The sequence below is a fragment of the Podarcis erhardii genome (assembly GCF_964252035.2).
Source record: "Podarcis erhardii genome assembly, chromosome: 14".
NCBI classification, from domain to species: domain Eukaryota; kingdom Metazoa; phylum Chordata; class Lepidosauria; order Squamata; family Lacertidae; genus Podarcis; species Podarcis erhardii.
In genome coordinates this window covers 15,424,861-15,435,214 of record NC_138503.1, presented here as the reverse complement: position 1 = coordinate 15,435,214, position 10,354 = coordinate 15,424,861, and the positions used below count along the sequence as shown (strand labels likewise).

At 43.6% G+C, this 10,354-nt stretch overlaps 1 protein-coding gene and 2 long non-coding RNA genes across 7 annotated transcripts in view; all 3 read left to right on the top strand.

The window, feature by feature from the left end:
* Positions 1–5,025, top strand: part of LOC309329022 — a 114,034-nt gene extending 109,009 nt beyond the window's left edge. Inside the window, exon 2 of the long non-coding RNA XR_014151025.1 lies at positions 3,048–5,025. This is a non-coding gene — a long non-coding RNA (uncharacterized lncRNA). The remainder of the gene's footprint in view (positions 1–3,047) is intronic.
* Positions 117–2,084, top strand: LOC309328932. Of its 2 annotated transcripts, none has more exons than XR_014150909.1 (2): positions 117–1,506; positions 1,853–2,084. It is a non-coding gene; the product is annotated as an uncharacterized lncRNA (long non-coding RNA). The 2 variants fall into 2 exon arrangements; XR_014150910.1 differs by having other exon boundaries at positions 117–1,534.
* Positions 5,026–7,240: 2,215 nt separating the features above from the next.
* The window catches only part of USP8 (ubiquitin specific peptidase 8), a 35,482-nt gene continuing 32,368 nt past the window's right edge, over positions 7,241–10,354 (top strand). For 2 of the 4 annotated variants that reach the window (XM_081838786.1, XM_081838783.1), the window contains exon 1: positions 7,242–7,414. The gene's annotated coding sequence lies outside the window, so the exon portion shown is untranslated. Of the gene's footprint in view, positions 7,415–10,354 lie in introns of all 4 variants that reach the window. The other 2 variants (XM_081838785.1, XM_081838784.1) reach the window with 2 other exon arrangements.

The window sequence follows — 10,354 nt, the reverse complement described above, 5'->3', positions numbered from 1 at the left end:
CGGAGGGGGCCCTTTCGCCCTCATCGGGGCGCGGGATTATTTTACCGCACAAACGGTCGGTGGACAAAAGAGGGGGGAAGCGGCGGAGGGATACGGCCGTCGGAGGAGGCGCACGGCGCACGCGCAGAGCCCGGAAGAAGGGAGGGGGAGACGAGGCGAGAAAGGGAGCCGCCATCTTCTGCCGTTGGGGGTTTTCTTTTCCCGCCTGAACGGCGGAGGGGGTGGGGTAGTGGAGGCGTGTTTAGGCTCCTCAACAGGCGCTTCACTGAGGGCAATAGGTCTTTTTCAGCTCTAGGATAGTAAGTCAAGAGGTGCCAAAGAGGAGTATTAATGTTCAGGTTGCAGTCCCATGCCACCTACCTAGGAATAGCTTCGTAGGTGTTACTTCAGAGCAGACACGTGTAGGAGTGGGTCTTGAGTTCGCAGTGAGATCCTGTGCAAACCTCAATATGTTTCAGTGTCTTTCGTTTCCAGGGCAACGTATGAGAGAGTGCAAAATTTTAAAAAGCAAGCTTGTGTCTGTATGCTGCTCGGTGCAGTATGGCTTACTCGCAAGTAGGTCTGCATAGGATTGTAGGTGAAAGAAAGCCAATTCATAAACTTAAATTAGAAAATAAGTAGGGTAGCTCTGTTGGGCAGTGTGCGCAGCCATGCATTTCAAGCAAAGCACGCCCCCCCCAAAAAAAAATAATGGGAAAAGTTTGCGCACACGCACACACACTGAAATTCCTAATACCTTTAATAACTTGCCAGAATTCTTCGACAGAGGCTGGAGTGTGCTTTGGATGTATGGTGTGTGCACAGCCTTATTGTAATTAGGGAAAATCCAAAAAAGGAATAGTGGGGTAATACCATTACTAGGACCCCACAAAATGAGCAGTCTTCATCAAGCCTGGTAAATGGGGTGGGGAGCATTGTATGTGTGTTTTATGAAGAAACCATGCCCTGTCAATTTACTGCAATCATTGTGCTCTGGGCAGCTAAGAACAAACCATGTTTCAAAATATATTGTAAATTTAATAAAATATACTTTGTATTTAGTAAGTTTCCTATAAGATTCGGAGTGCTTTATGTTGGCCACATGACAGCTTCCACTGTGCTTTGTAACTGAACAGAATATTCCTGCAGGGTCAGTAGTGAATGCAGGCTGCAAGCCAAGTGCAGACAGACTCCCAGAAATGAGGAGCCTTTCTACTCCTTTCTGATCTCATAATGTATCTGCTGGTATCTTGATTCCAGGCCTATGAACATGTTTTTGTGATTCTTGCAGTATCATCAGCAAAGCTGTGCTTCCATTGTTCATCCAATGTAACTAACCTGATGCTGTTCTGTGAAAAAAACAGGTGCTTACCGCATAAACTGTGCCCCCCACATTTGTCCTGTTCTTCTAGTTCTCTCTTGCCCTACATTTCCACTTGCAAACCAGGTCCTCATTTCTGTCTGGTGTAGGACCTTAAGTCTGAAACCCTGCAGGTTGCTGAATGGAATGGACTTTTAATCCAAATGGTATCTTCTGTTGCAGTAGCTAGTGCAGGTAAAAATGATGACTGCTTTCAGAGGTTTAGCTGTTCTCAGATAAGACCCAAACCATTATGTGATATGGCATGGTAATGTCAGTTTCAAGGATTCAGGCAGAGATCCAGAGATTGAAGGCTATGTAGGGGATCTTTAATTCAACATCTTTATTAAGGCTGACATGAGTGTATCCATGTGAGTTACAACAATGCAGATGCTTGTTTATCCCAACCCACTACAGTGGGTGATGTAGCTGCATTATTTGATGCAATTAATTAATAAGGCTGTACCAAGTATACGGGTTACATTACTGATTAGTGCTCTTTTTTCCCTTTAGAGATAACAAAACAATGGAACAATTTGAAGATCACCTGTCTCTTCAACAAAACAAAAAAAGGTGTATCATTCAACATGGGCCATCAAGGACACAATCTGCAAACCAACTAGTCAGCATACAAATCTGTGAATTCTGAGTAACTTTGGATGAAGCTGCTTCTGTGCAAAAATGTACTTCATTGCTCAGTAGAAAAACACACATTAGAAATAATGGAAATACCTGATTTACTGTATCATAGAGGTTGTAGAGCCATGATCATTGGGAGAAAGTTACTGGAGTTGAAAGCAAAAGAGAGCTTGAGTGATGGGGATTGAAGCAGTGATTACGGAGGCCAAGAGGTTTATGAACCTGTCTCTGTTTTCTGTTATGAAAAATGAAACATAAAAAGTTATGTTTATCATGGCTGTACAGATAGGAGCCAATCCAAAAAATGAGTGCGCACTAAAAAAAGAGATTCTGACTTCAGTCGTACCTTGGTTGCCAAATGCCTTGGTACTTGTATATTTTGGCTCCCAAACGATTGAAAACTGGAAGTGAGTTCCGGTTTTCGAATTATTTTGAAAACTGAACATCCAGTGTGGCTTCTGATTGGCTGCAGGATGCTCCTGCAGCCAATTGGGAGCTGTGCCTTGGTTTTCAAACTGTTCCAGGTGTTGAATGGACTCCTGGAGCGCATTCTGTTCGAAAACCAAGGTACGACTGTATTGTGAGTTGGTAACTGAGACATAGTTGCAGCAATACTTTACATTTCTCCCAGTTAAAATTCATCTTGTTTGTTTTGGCCCAGTTCTCTAATCTTTCAAGGTCGTTTTGAAGTGTGATCCTGTCCTCTGGGGTGTTAGCCACCCCTCCCAGTTTGGTGTCATCTGCAAATTTGATCAGGATGCCCTTGAGTCCATCATCCAAGTCGTTGATAAAGATGTTGAATAAGACCGGGCCCAAGACAGAACCCTGTGGCACCCCACTAGTCACTCTTCTCCAGGATGAAGAGGAACCATTGATGAGCACCCTTTGGGTTCGGTCAGTCAGCCAGTTACAAATCCACTGAGTGGTAGCATAGTCAAGACCACATTTTACCAGCTTCTTTACAAGAATATCATGGGGCACCTTGTCGAATGCCTTGCTGAAATCAAGGTAGGCTACATCCACTGCGCTCCCTTCATCTACCAGGCTTGTAATTCTGTCAAAAAACGAGAGGGCAGGTCTGGAGAGGGAGGTGGAAAGAGATAGGTTCCACCCACACACTAATGGGTGTAAATTTCTTAACTGGTTTCATATACACATTAAATGTGAAATGACTAAACAACGTGCCATAAGTAAATTTGTAGGGGCTGTTCCATGGGGCATCAGTGTCAAGGAAGAGGTTTCATTGCCTAGATGAGATAGCTCTTTCAAATGCAGTGTAGATCTTGCCAAACATCGAAGGGACAGTTTAGTATTGTTTCTTCAACTTCATTGTTCCTACAGATATTTCTGCAAATGGAACAAGTGTTTCTGGTATTGGAAACTACTGGTAGTTGGGAGCAGGACAAAATGTTTGTTCGTAGAGTTTAAAGCTTTGTTCTCCAATTACTGGTTCTTCTCCTAACCTGGCCAAATGGAAGTAATGCTGTACAATAAGGGAGCTTCCGCTTGACAATAAAATTACTGATTCCTAAACAAGATTAGCTGTAAATTATAAAAAGATTGATTACATTAAAAACTATGGGCTTGACAGTCTTGGGTAGCTTTTTGAAAAGTCAGGGAGGGATAAACAACATCTTTGCAGCCATTTATCTCATTTATTTATTTTTTCATTTGAAGCACTTGATTCTATTATTTATTAGACTTCTTGGTCACTTGCGACAAAGATCTCCAAATGAATTACAACACATTTAAAAACAAAAATATATTTTTCCATTAACAGATCCATATAAATCACATTCAGTTCATTACGTGCCCAAACACAAAATCCCGTAACAGCAATTTGAAGCTTTGGCAAAATATCCCGTTTTTCAGGTTTTTATTTATGATGTTTATTGGAATTTGTTTTAGTCAGGCATAGGCAACCTCGGCCCTCCAGATGTTTTGAGACTACAGTTCCCATCATCCCTGACCATTGGTCCTGTTAGCTAGGGATCATGGTAGTTGTAGTCCTAAAACACCTGGAGGGCCGAGGTTGCCTATGCCTGGTTTTAGTATTTCTGTTGTGCTTGTAAGTTGCTTTGAATCATTTTTATTAGTAATGCGACTGGTAAACATTTCTCTAGTTGTTACACTATTTTTATTTATTTCTATAGCATTTTTATATGTACAGAGCACTTTATGTTTGTTTTAACCTGCGATGTAGCTTGCCAAATCTAGATAATGCCATCCAGTTTTTTATACTGTGCTGCAGAGTGCCAGTTATTTGAATAACACTATGCATGCCATAGGGACGCAGGTGGCGCAGTCGTCTAAACCACTGAGCCTCTTGGGCTTGCCGATCAGAAGGTTAGCGGTTCGAGTCTCAACTCCTGCCAACCTAGCAGTTCAAAAACACGCCCAAAAGTGCAAGTATATAAATAGGTACCACTCTGGCGGGACGGTAAACGGCGTTTCCATGTGCTGCTCTGGTTTCGGTGTTCCGTTGCACCAGAAGCAGCTTAGTCATGCTGGCCACATGACCCGGGAAAACTGCAGACAAACGCCGGCTCCCCCGGCCTGTAAAGCAAGATGAGCGCCGCAACCCCAGAGTCGGCTGCGACTGGACTGGACTTAACTGTCAGGGGTCCTTTACCTTTTTTTATCTTTATGCATGCCATATCTATATTAGGCATGCTACAGATTGATCACTTGTTTTATAACTGCTGTTTTATAATACCATGGAGCATCCTGTGTGGTAACATTTCATAAGGAGAAAGGAATCCATAATGTGCTTTGCTGCTGCATGTATAAGCAAGACTGGTGTGTTTTTAGAAGATAAAACCTGAACGTAGTTTCTCTCTAGTTCAGGTTTTACTTTTACAGTATGAATAATTACGGAAATATTTGAGAAGGCTGGTAAAGTGGTATTAATTTCTTAAATGAGAGTGATCATATGATGAACTCTGGGCCACTAACTGCTTCACCCTAATGATGTTTTAACGTTGCTGGGTGCAAATAAAATTTCAATGTGAGATGCCTTCTCCATTCCCAAACTGTTCCTAACACTTCTCTGCTATTTTTATTTGGGGTCAGATTATGGACTTTGCTTATGTAGCTTTGCAGCGAGGAGACAAAGAATATGAGTTTAGGACACCCTGCCATTGTACTGTAGTCCCAAAGATAAGACTGAAAGCAAATTCCTATAATCAAAATAGCACAAAGCTTGTGTCTCCACTTAAAAATTCCACTATATCCCTCTTGTTGACTCAACCTCTCCACCCAGTTCTCCTGTGGAGTTTGCAATTCAAAGTAACCCTTTTCACCCATTTTACAGAGCAATCCTGAGTGCAGAAGCCTACTGTGGAACCAAAGAGAATTAGTAAGCCTCCAATCTAAATATGTTTGCTCAACAACTAGTCCAACTAACTTAAGTAACTATGAAGTATGCTGGGGTTTGCAAAGTGTTTTATAAGTTTTATTCATGAGATGGCGATTCACTAGCAAAATGACTGGGCAGACTTTCTGGAATAGAAAAAAATGCAATGTATTGGTTATTTCCAAGAAGCTCAGATCTTTGAGTTTGTTCAGTTATTTTGCAACAGGGGAAACAGAAAGTTTGCCATCTTAAAAAAAGTTGCACAGCGTGGACAGTTTGGCCATCTACACCAACGGGGCATTACCAAAAGCTTGTGGGTTCATTATATCACAGGAATCCAGCATCTGCTTTAATTATTGGAGAACTGGAAAGTGAAAAGCAACATTTTAGAAGTTCTCAAAGAACTCATCTACCTTCCTCATAAAACATCAGGGTGCTTTACAACAACATAAAAGGCATAAATACAAAAAAGCCTACAGTATATCATACTGTATCTGACGGTTGCCTTTTGCTGCTTAAAGCAGCTCTGTCTGCTTGCTTTTTTAATTTTTATGCTTTTCAGGTTTATACATTCACTAATTTTACAATCATTTCAACATTTCAAAACTTGACTTCCTACCCCCTCTTTCTGTGGTTCCTTAAATTTATTTTTAATATCTTATGCATACTCCAAATTAACTTAATTTGCTCCTTTATTCATCATCTTTAAAATATATGCTCTTCTGAAACTGCACGTTATTACAACAGTCCTGCCAATGTTCTCATCTGTTTACAATTGATCTGTAAATATTCAATAAACCATTACCATTCTTTTATAAAGAGTTTGTTATCTTGATTCCTTATTCTTCCAGCAAGTTTTGCTATTTCTGCATAATCCAGAAGTTTTTGCATCCATTCTTCCTTTGCTGCTGCTTTAAATTTTGGGGCGAATAAGTTTCTATACATTTTAGGTAATTCTGTCCCTATAATTCCCCCCCCCCAAAAAGCTGTTGGTTTTGTTTTTTTACAAAGGTTATTTTGAACATCCTTTTCAATTCTTTGTATATCATTTCCCAGTAAGCTTTAACCTTACTCAGGGCAGGATTTAGGTTTGATGAGGCCCTAAGCTACTGAAGGCTCTTTATATGTCCAGCTGTCCTTTGTCAACAACAAATGACCACTTTTTTGTGTTGAATATACGCTATATGGGGTAATTTATGGACCTAATAGGTATCTAAAGCCATTTGCACATAACAAAATATGTATTTTATCAAACTAATTGTTGCAAAGTGTAGGCACCCTATAGATAGAAATTAGCAAACCAGTGATAATAATAATAATAATAATAATAATAATAATTTATTATTTGTACCCCGCCCATCTGGCTGGGTTTCCCCAGCCACTCTGGGGATATTTTAGGGAGCAGGCTAGCAGGTGGGGCCCATTACTTGCATCATAGGAGTCTACACAAAACAAAACACTGTTGCTGTATGTAGGTTTTATTTTATTTGTTTTTTATCTTATATTTTGGAAGTGTACATCTAGGTTCCCCCCCTTTTTTCCGCCCCCCCAAGCTTGTTTAGCTTATACCTAAATCCGGCCCTGATCCTTATTACAAGACCACCACATATGATAAAAACCGATAGTTCTGTCCCTATAATTCACAAAAGAAAGCAGCTCTGCTTTCCCAGAAGGACTAAATTTTTGGCAGGCGAATCCTTCAGAGAAAAGACGGGCAAACCCCAGTCCATCAAGTCAAGTTCCCCACCTCATATAGAGGCTCTTGAAACCCTGAAGAAAAAATAATAAAAGATTTGGTGGCTGCTGTTTATCAGTCGGCTACTCCAACACACGCTTCCCTACGAGTAAGTAAGCCATTCCCGCAGCCCAGCCCCTTGGCCAGGGAGGCTGGGCCCGAGCCTATCCCCGCCCACGGGCCGCCTCTCCGCCGCCTCAGCCCAGTTCCGCCTCGGAAGCGAAGGCCGTCCTCCAGCCCATCTTCCCTCCGCCGTTTCGCCTCTGGGACATGGGCCTGGGCCGGGTCGAAGGGAGGAGGAAGAGGTGGTGGCGACGGCTGCGGCTGCTGCGAGACCCCCGAAGCGGTGAGTGCGCTGGAGACGAGAGGGCCGGGAAAGGCCTCCTGGAGGCGGAGCGGCCTGCCTTCTTTTACCTCAGGAAGGACCCCGGGTGGGCAAGCTGGTCTGGAGCCCGGAGAACGAGGCTTGCTGGAGGGGGGGAGGGGGTTCGGAGGGGAGACCCGACACGCGTCTGTGGGGCTCGGCTCACACGAGACGGCGGGGTCCGTGTTGGCCCTTCTGTGGGCCCGCAAGGAGGAGCCCGGGGTGGCGGCGTTGGGGAGACTCGCGTTGTGAGGTGGGAATGGGCGGAGGCCGCGAGATGACGGGAGGCATAAGGAATAAGGAATTGAGAGAAAATCCATTCTGAGCAGAAAAAGGGGAAATAAAGGGGGGAACCGCGGGAGTCATCTCCCCCCCCCCACCGATGTCCATTAAAATGTCACCTTGGTGAGTGACCTGGGAGGTTGCATTCACACGTTACTCGAGTTTAAAACACCCCTCCCCCACGTGATCAGCAGGGAACCGCAACCAACCCTGGCCCTTTTCCTGGAGCCTTTATGTGACAGGCGTGTTTTCAAATGCCGATTTGGCCCATCCACGCTGTATATATGCCCTTCTAAGCATATGCTTAAACAAAAATGAGTGTACACATAGTAATAATAATAACAACAATAGTAATAATAATAGTAATAACAATAATAATATTTATACATACATACATACCCTGCCCATCTGGCTGGGTTTCCCCAGCCACTCTGGGCGGCTCCCAACAGAATATTAAAAACACAATAAAACATCAAACAAGGCCAGTAGGAAGCCTGCAAAATGTCATTGGGGTGACTTTACCCATGATGAAATTCACACATGGAGGATCTGACCTGTAGGTGAGTGTGTGTCACGTTCCAGTATTTGGCTCCTCTTCCTCACATGCATTTGTAGTGATGCAGAATTGTCTTACATGAGTAATGGAAATTCAAGTGCGGAAGTAGTTCTGTGAAGTAAGCGGTATGTGCTCACCGTTTTAACTTGCGTGTTGTGGATTTACAGTGAGTAATGCCTCCCAAACCTTTCCATGTGTTGAGACTGAATTTAAGCAGAAGCCAAAACCATTGGATAATTGTGCCAATAAGATGTGCCAAGAGGGAGCATTCTTGGGATGTCCGTACATGTTCTAGGAGCACGAGAACATACAGCAGATCTTTCCAAACTTTATGTCGCGACACGTTAAGTGTGTCGGCTGCCGTGTGTAGCTGTGTTGTGCGAATGCTTCCTGTGCTCCTCCCGGGCCTGGAAAATGGGTAGTTTAACCTCCGGTTTGCTAGTAAAATGGGACGCGGGTGGCGCTGTGGTCTAAACTGCAGAGCCTAGGGCTTGCCGATCAGAAGGTCTGTGGTTTGAATCCCTGCAACGGGGTGAGCTCCCATTGCCCTGCTCTTGCCCATGTAGCTGTTCAAAAGGATGTCAAGTGCAAGTAGATAAATAGGTACAGTAGTACCTCGGGTTACATACGCTTCAGGTTACACACTCCACTAACCCAGAAATAGTACTTCAGGTTAAGAACTTTGCTTCAGGATAAGAACAGAAATTGGGCTCCGGCGGTGCGGCGGCAGCAGGAGGCCCCAGTGGCATAGCGTGGGGGGTGCAGAGGGGGCCAGCCGCACTGGGCGCAACATCTGGGGGTTAGGGTTAGGGGGCGCAAATCCACGGGTTAGGGGGCGCAAATTACTTGCCTTGCCCCGGGTGCTGACAACCCACGCTATGCCACTGGGAGGCCCCCATTAGCTAAAGTGGTGCTTCAGATTAAGAACAGTTTCAGGTTAAGAACGGACTTCCGGAACGAATTAAGTACTTAACCCAAGGTACCACTGTACTGCTCCAGCGGGAAGGTAAACGACGTTTCCGTGCGCTGCTCTGGTTCGCCAGAAGCGGCTTAGTCATTCTAAGCAAGTAAAGCAAGATAAGCGCCACAACCCCAGAGTCATTCGCGACTGGACCTAACGGTCAGGGGTCCCTTTACTTTTACCTTGCTAGTAAAACTGAATTACTGTGTCACAAAATGATGCATTTCTAAAAAGTGTGTCACCAACATGAAAAGTTTGGAAAGCTCTGACATACAGGTTCTAGGAGCATGAGTACATGGTGGTGTGTTCACATGGGAGACTATAGTCAGTGAAGTTATAGGAATATCATGGACTTTAAAACATATATATCAGCAACTGTGTAAATACCGAAGGATAAAGTAGCCAGGAGAAAGATGGATGTTGAATTTGTAATATTTATACTCTGCCAGAGCCGATTGTTGACTGGTTGATACTCTACCTACCTTGTTGACTGTCTGATTATGTTCGTGGCTGGTTATAGTAGAGGTATTGGTTTTGCTAGCTGACTCTTCCTCAGTCTTACGACACAGTATATATGTGGGGAATGTAGGAAGTGTATCCTTGTTTCCTCTTCCTGTGCTTATGTGTTAATGACAGTTCATGTGTAAATGCAAGCAATAAATGGTAAGAACATTGTAGTACTGCTTATTACTTTTAACACCAGCTTCTACACACTTGAAGGAAAGGGCATAATGAAGGGATGCCAATTGAGAGTATATGGGTGTATATGGGTAAAAAGTGTAGGAAAGGGAAGCAACAGTGACCTTACTGTGGCTGTTTGCTATAGACTTCCAAGCCAGACTGAAGACTTGGATGATGCCTTCCTACAGCATATTACCAGACATTCAAAAATGAGAGATACAGTAGTCATGGGAGGCTTCAACTACCCCAATATCTATGGGAACTCAAACTCTGCCAAGAACGTAAGGTCCAACAAATTCCTCAATTGCCTCGCTGACAGTTCATTTACCAGAAGGTGGAAGAAGCAACAACTTAGACCTGGTCCTCACTAACAGGGAGGAACTAACTTGACAAAGTGGAAGTACTGGGAAACTTGAGAGGAACTGATCATGGTCTCTTAGGA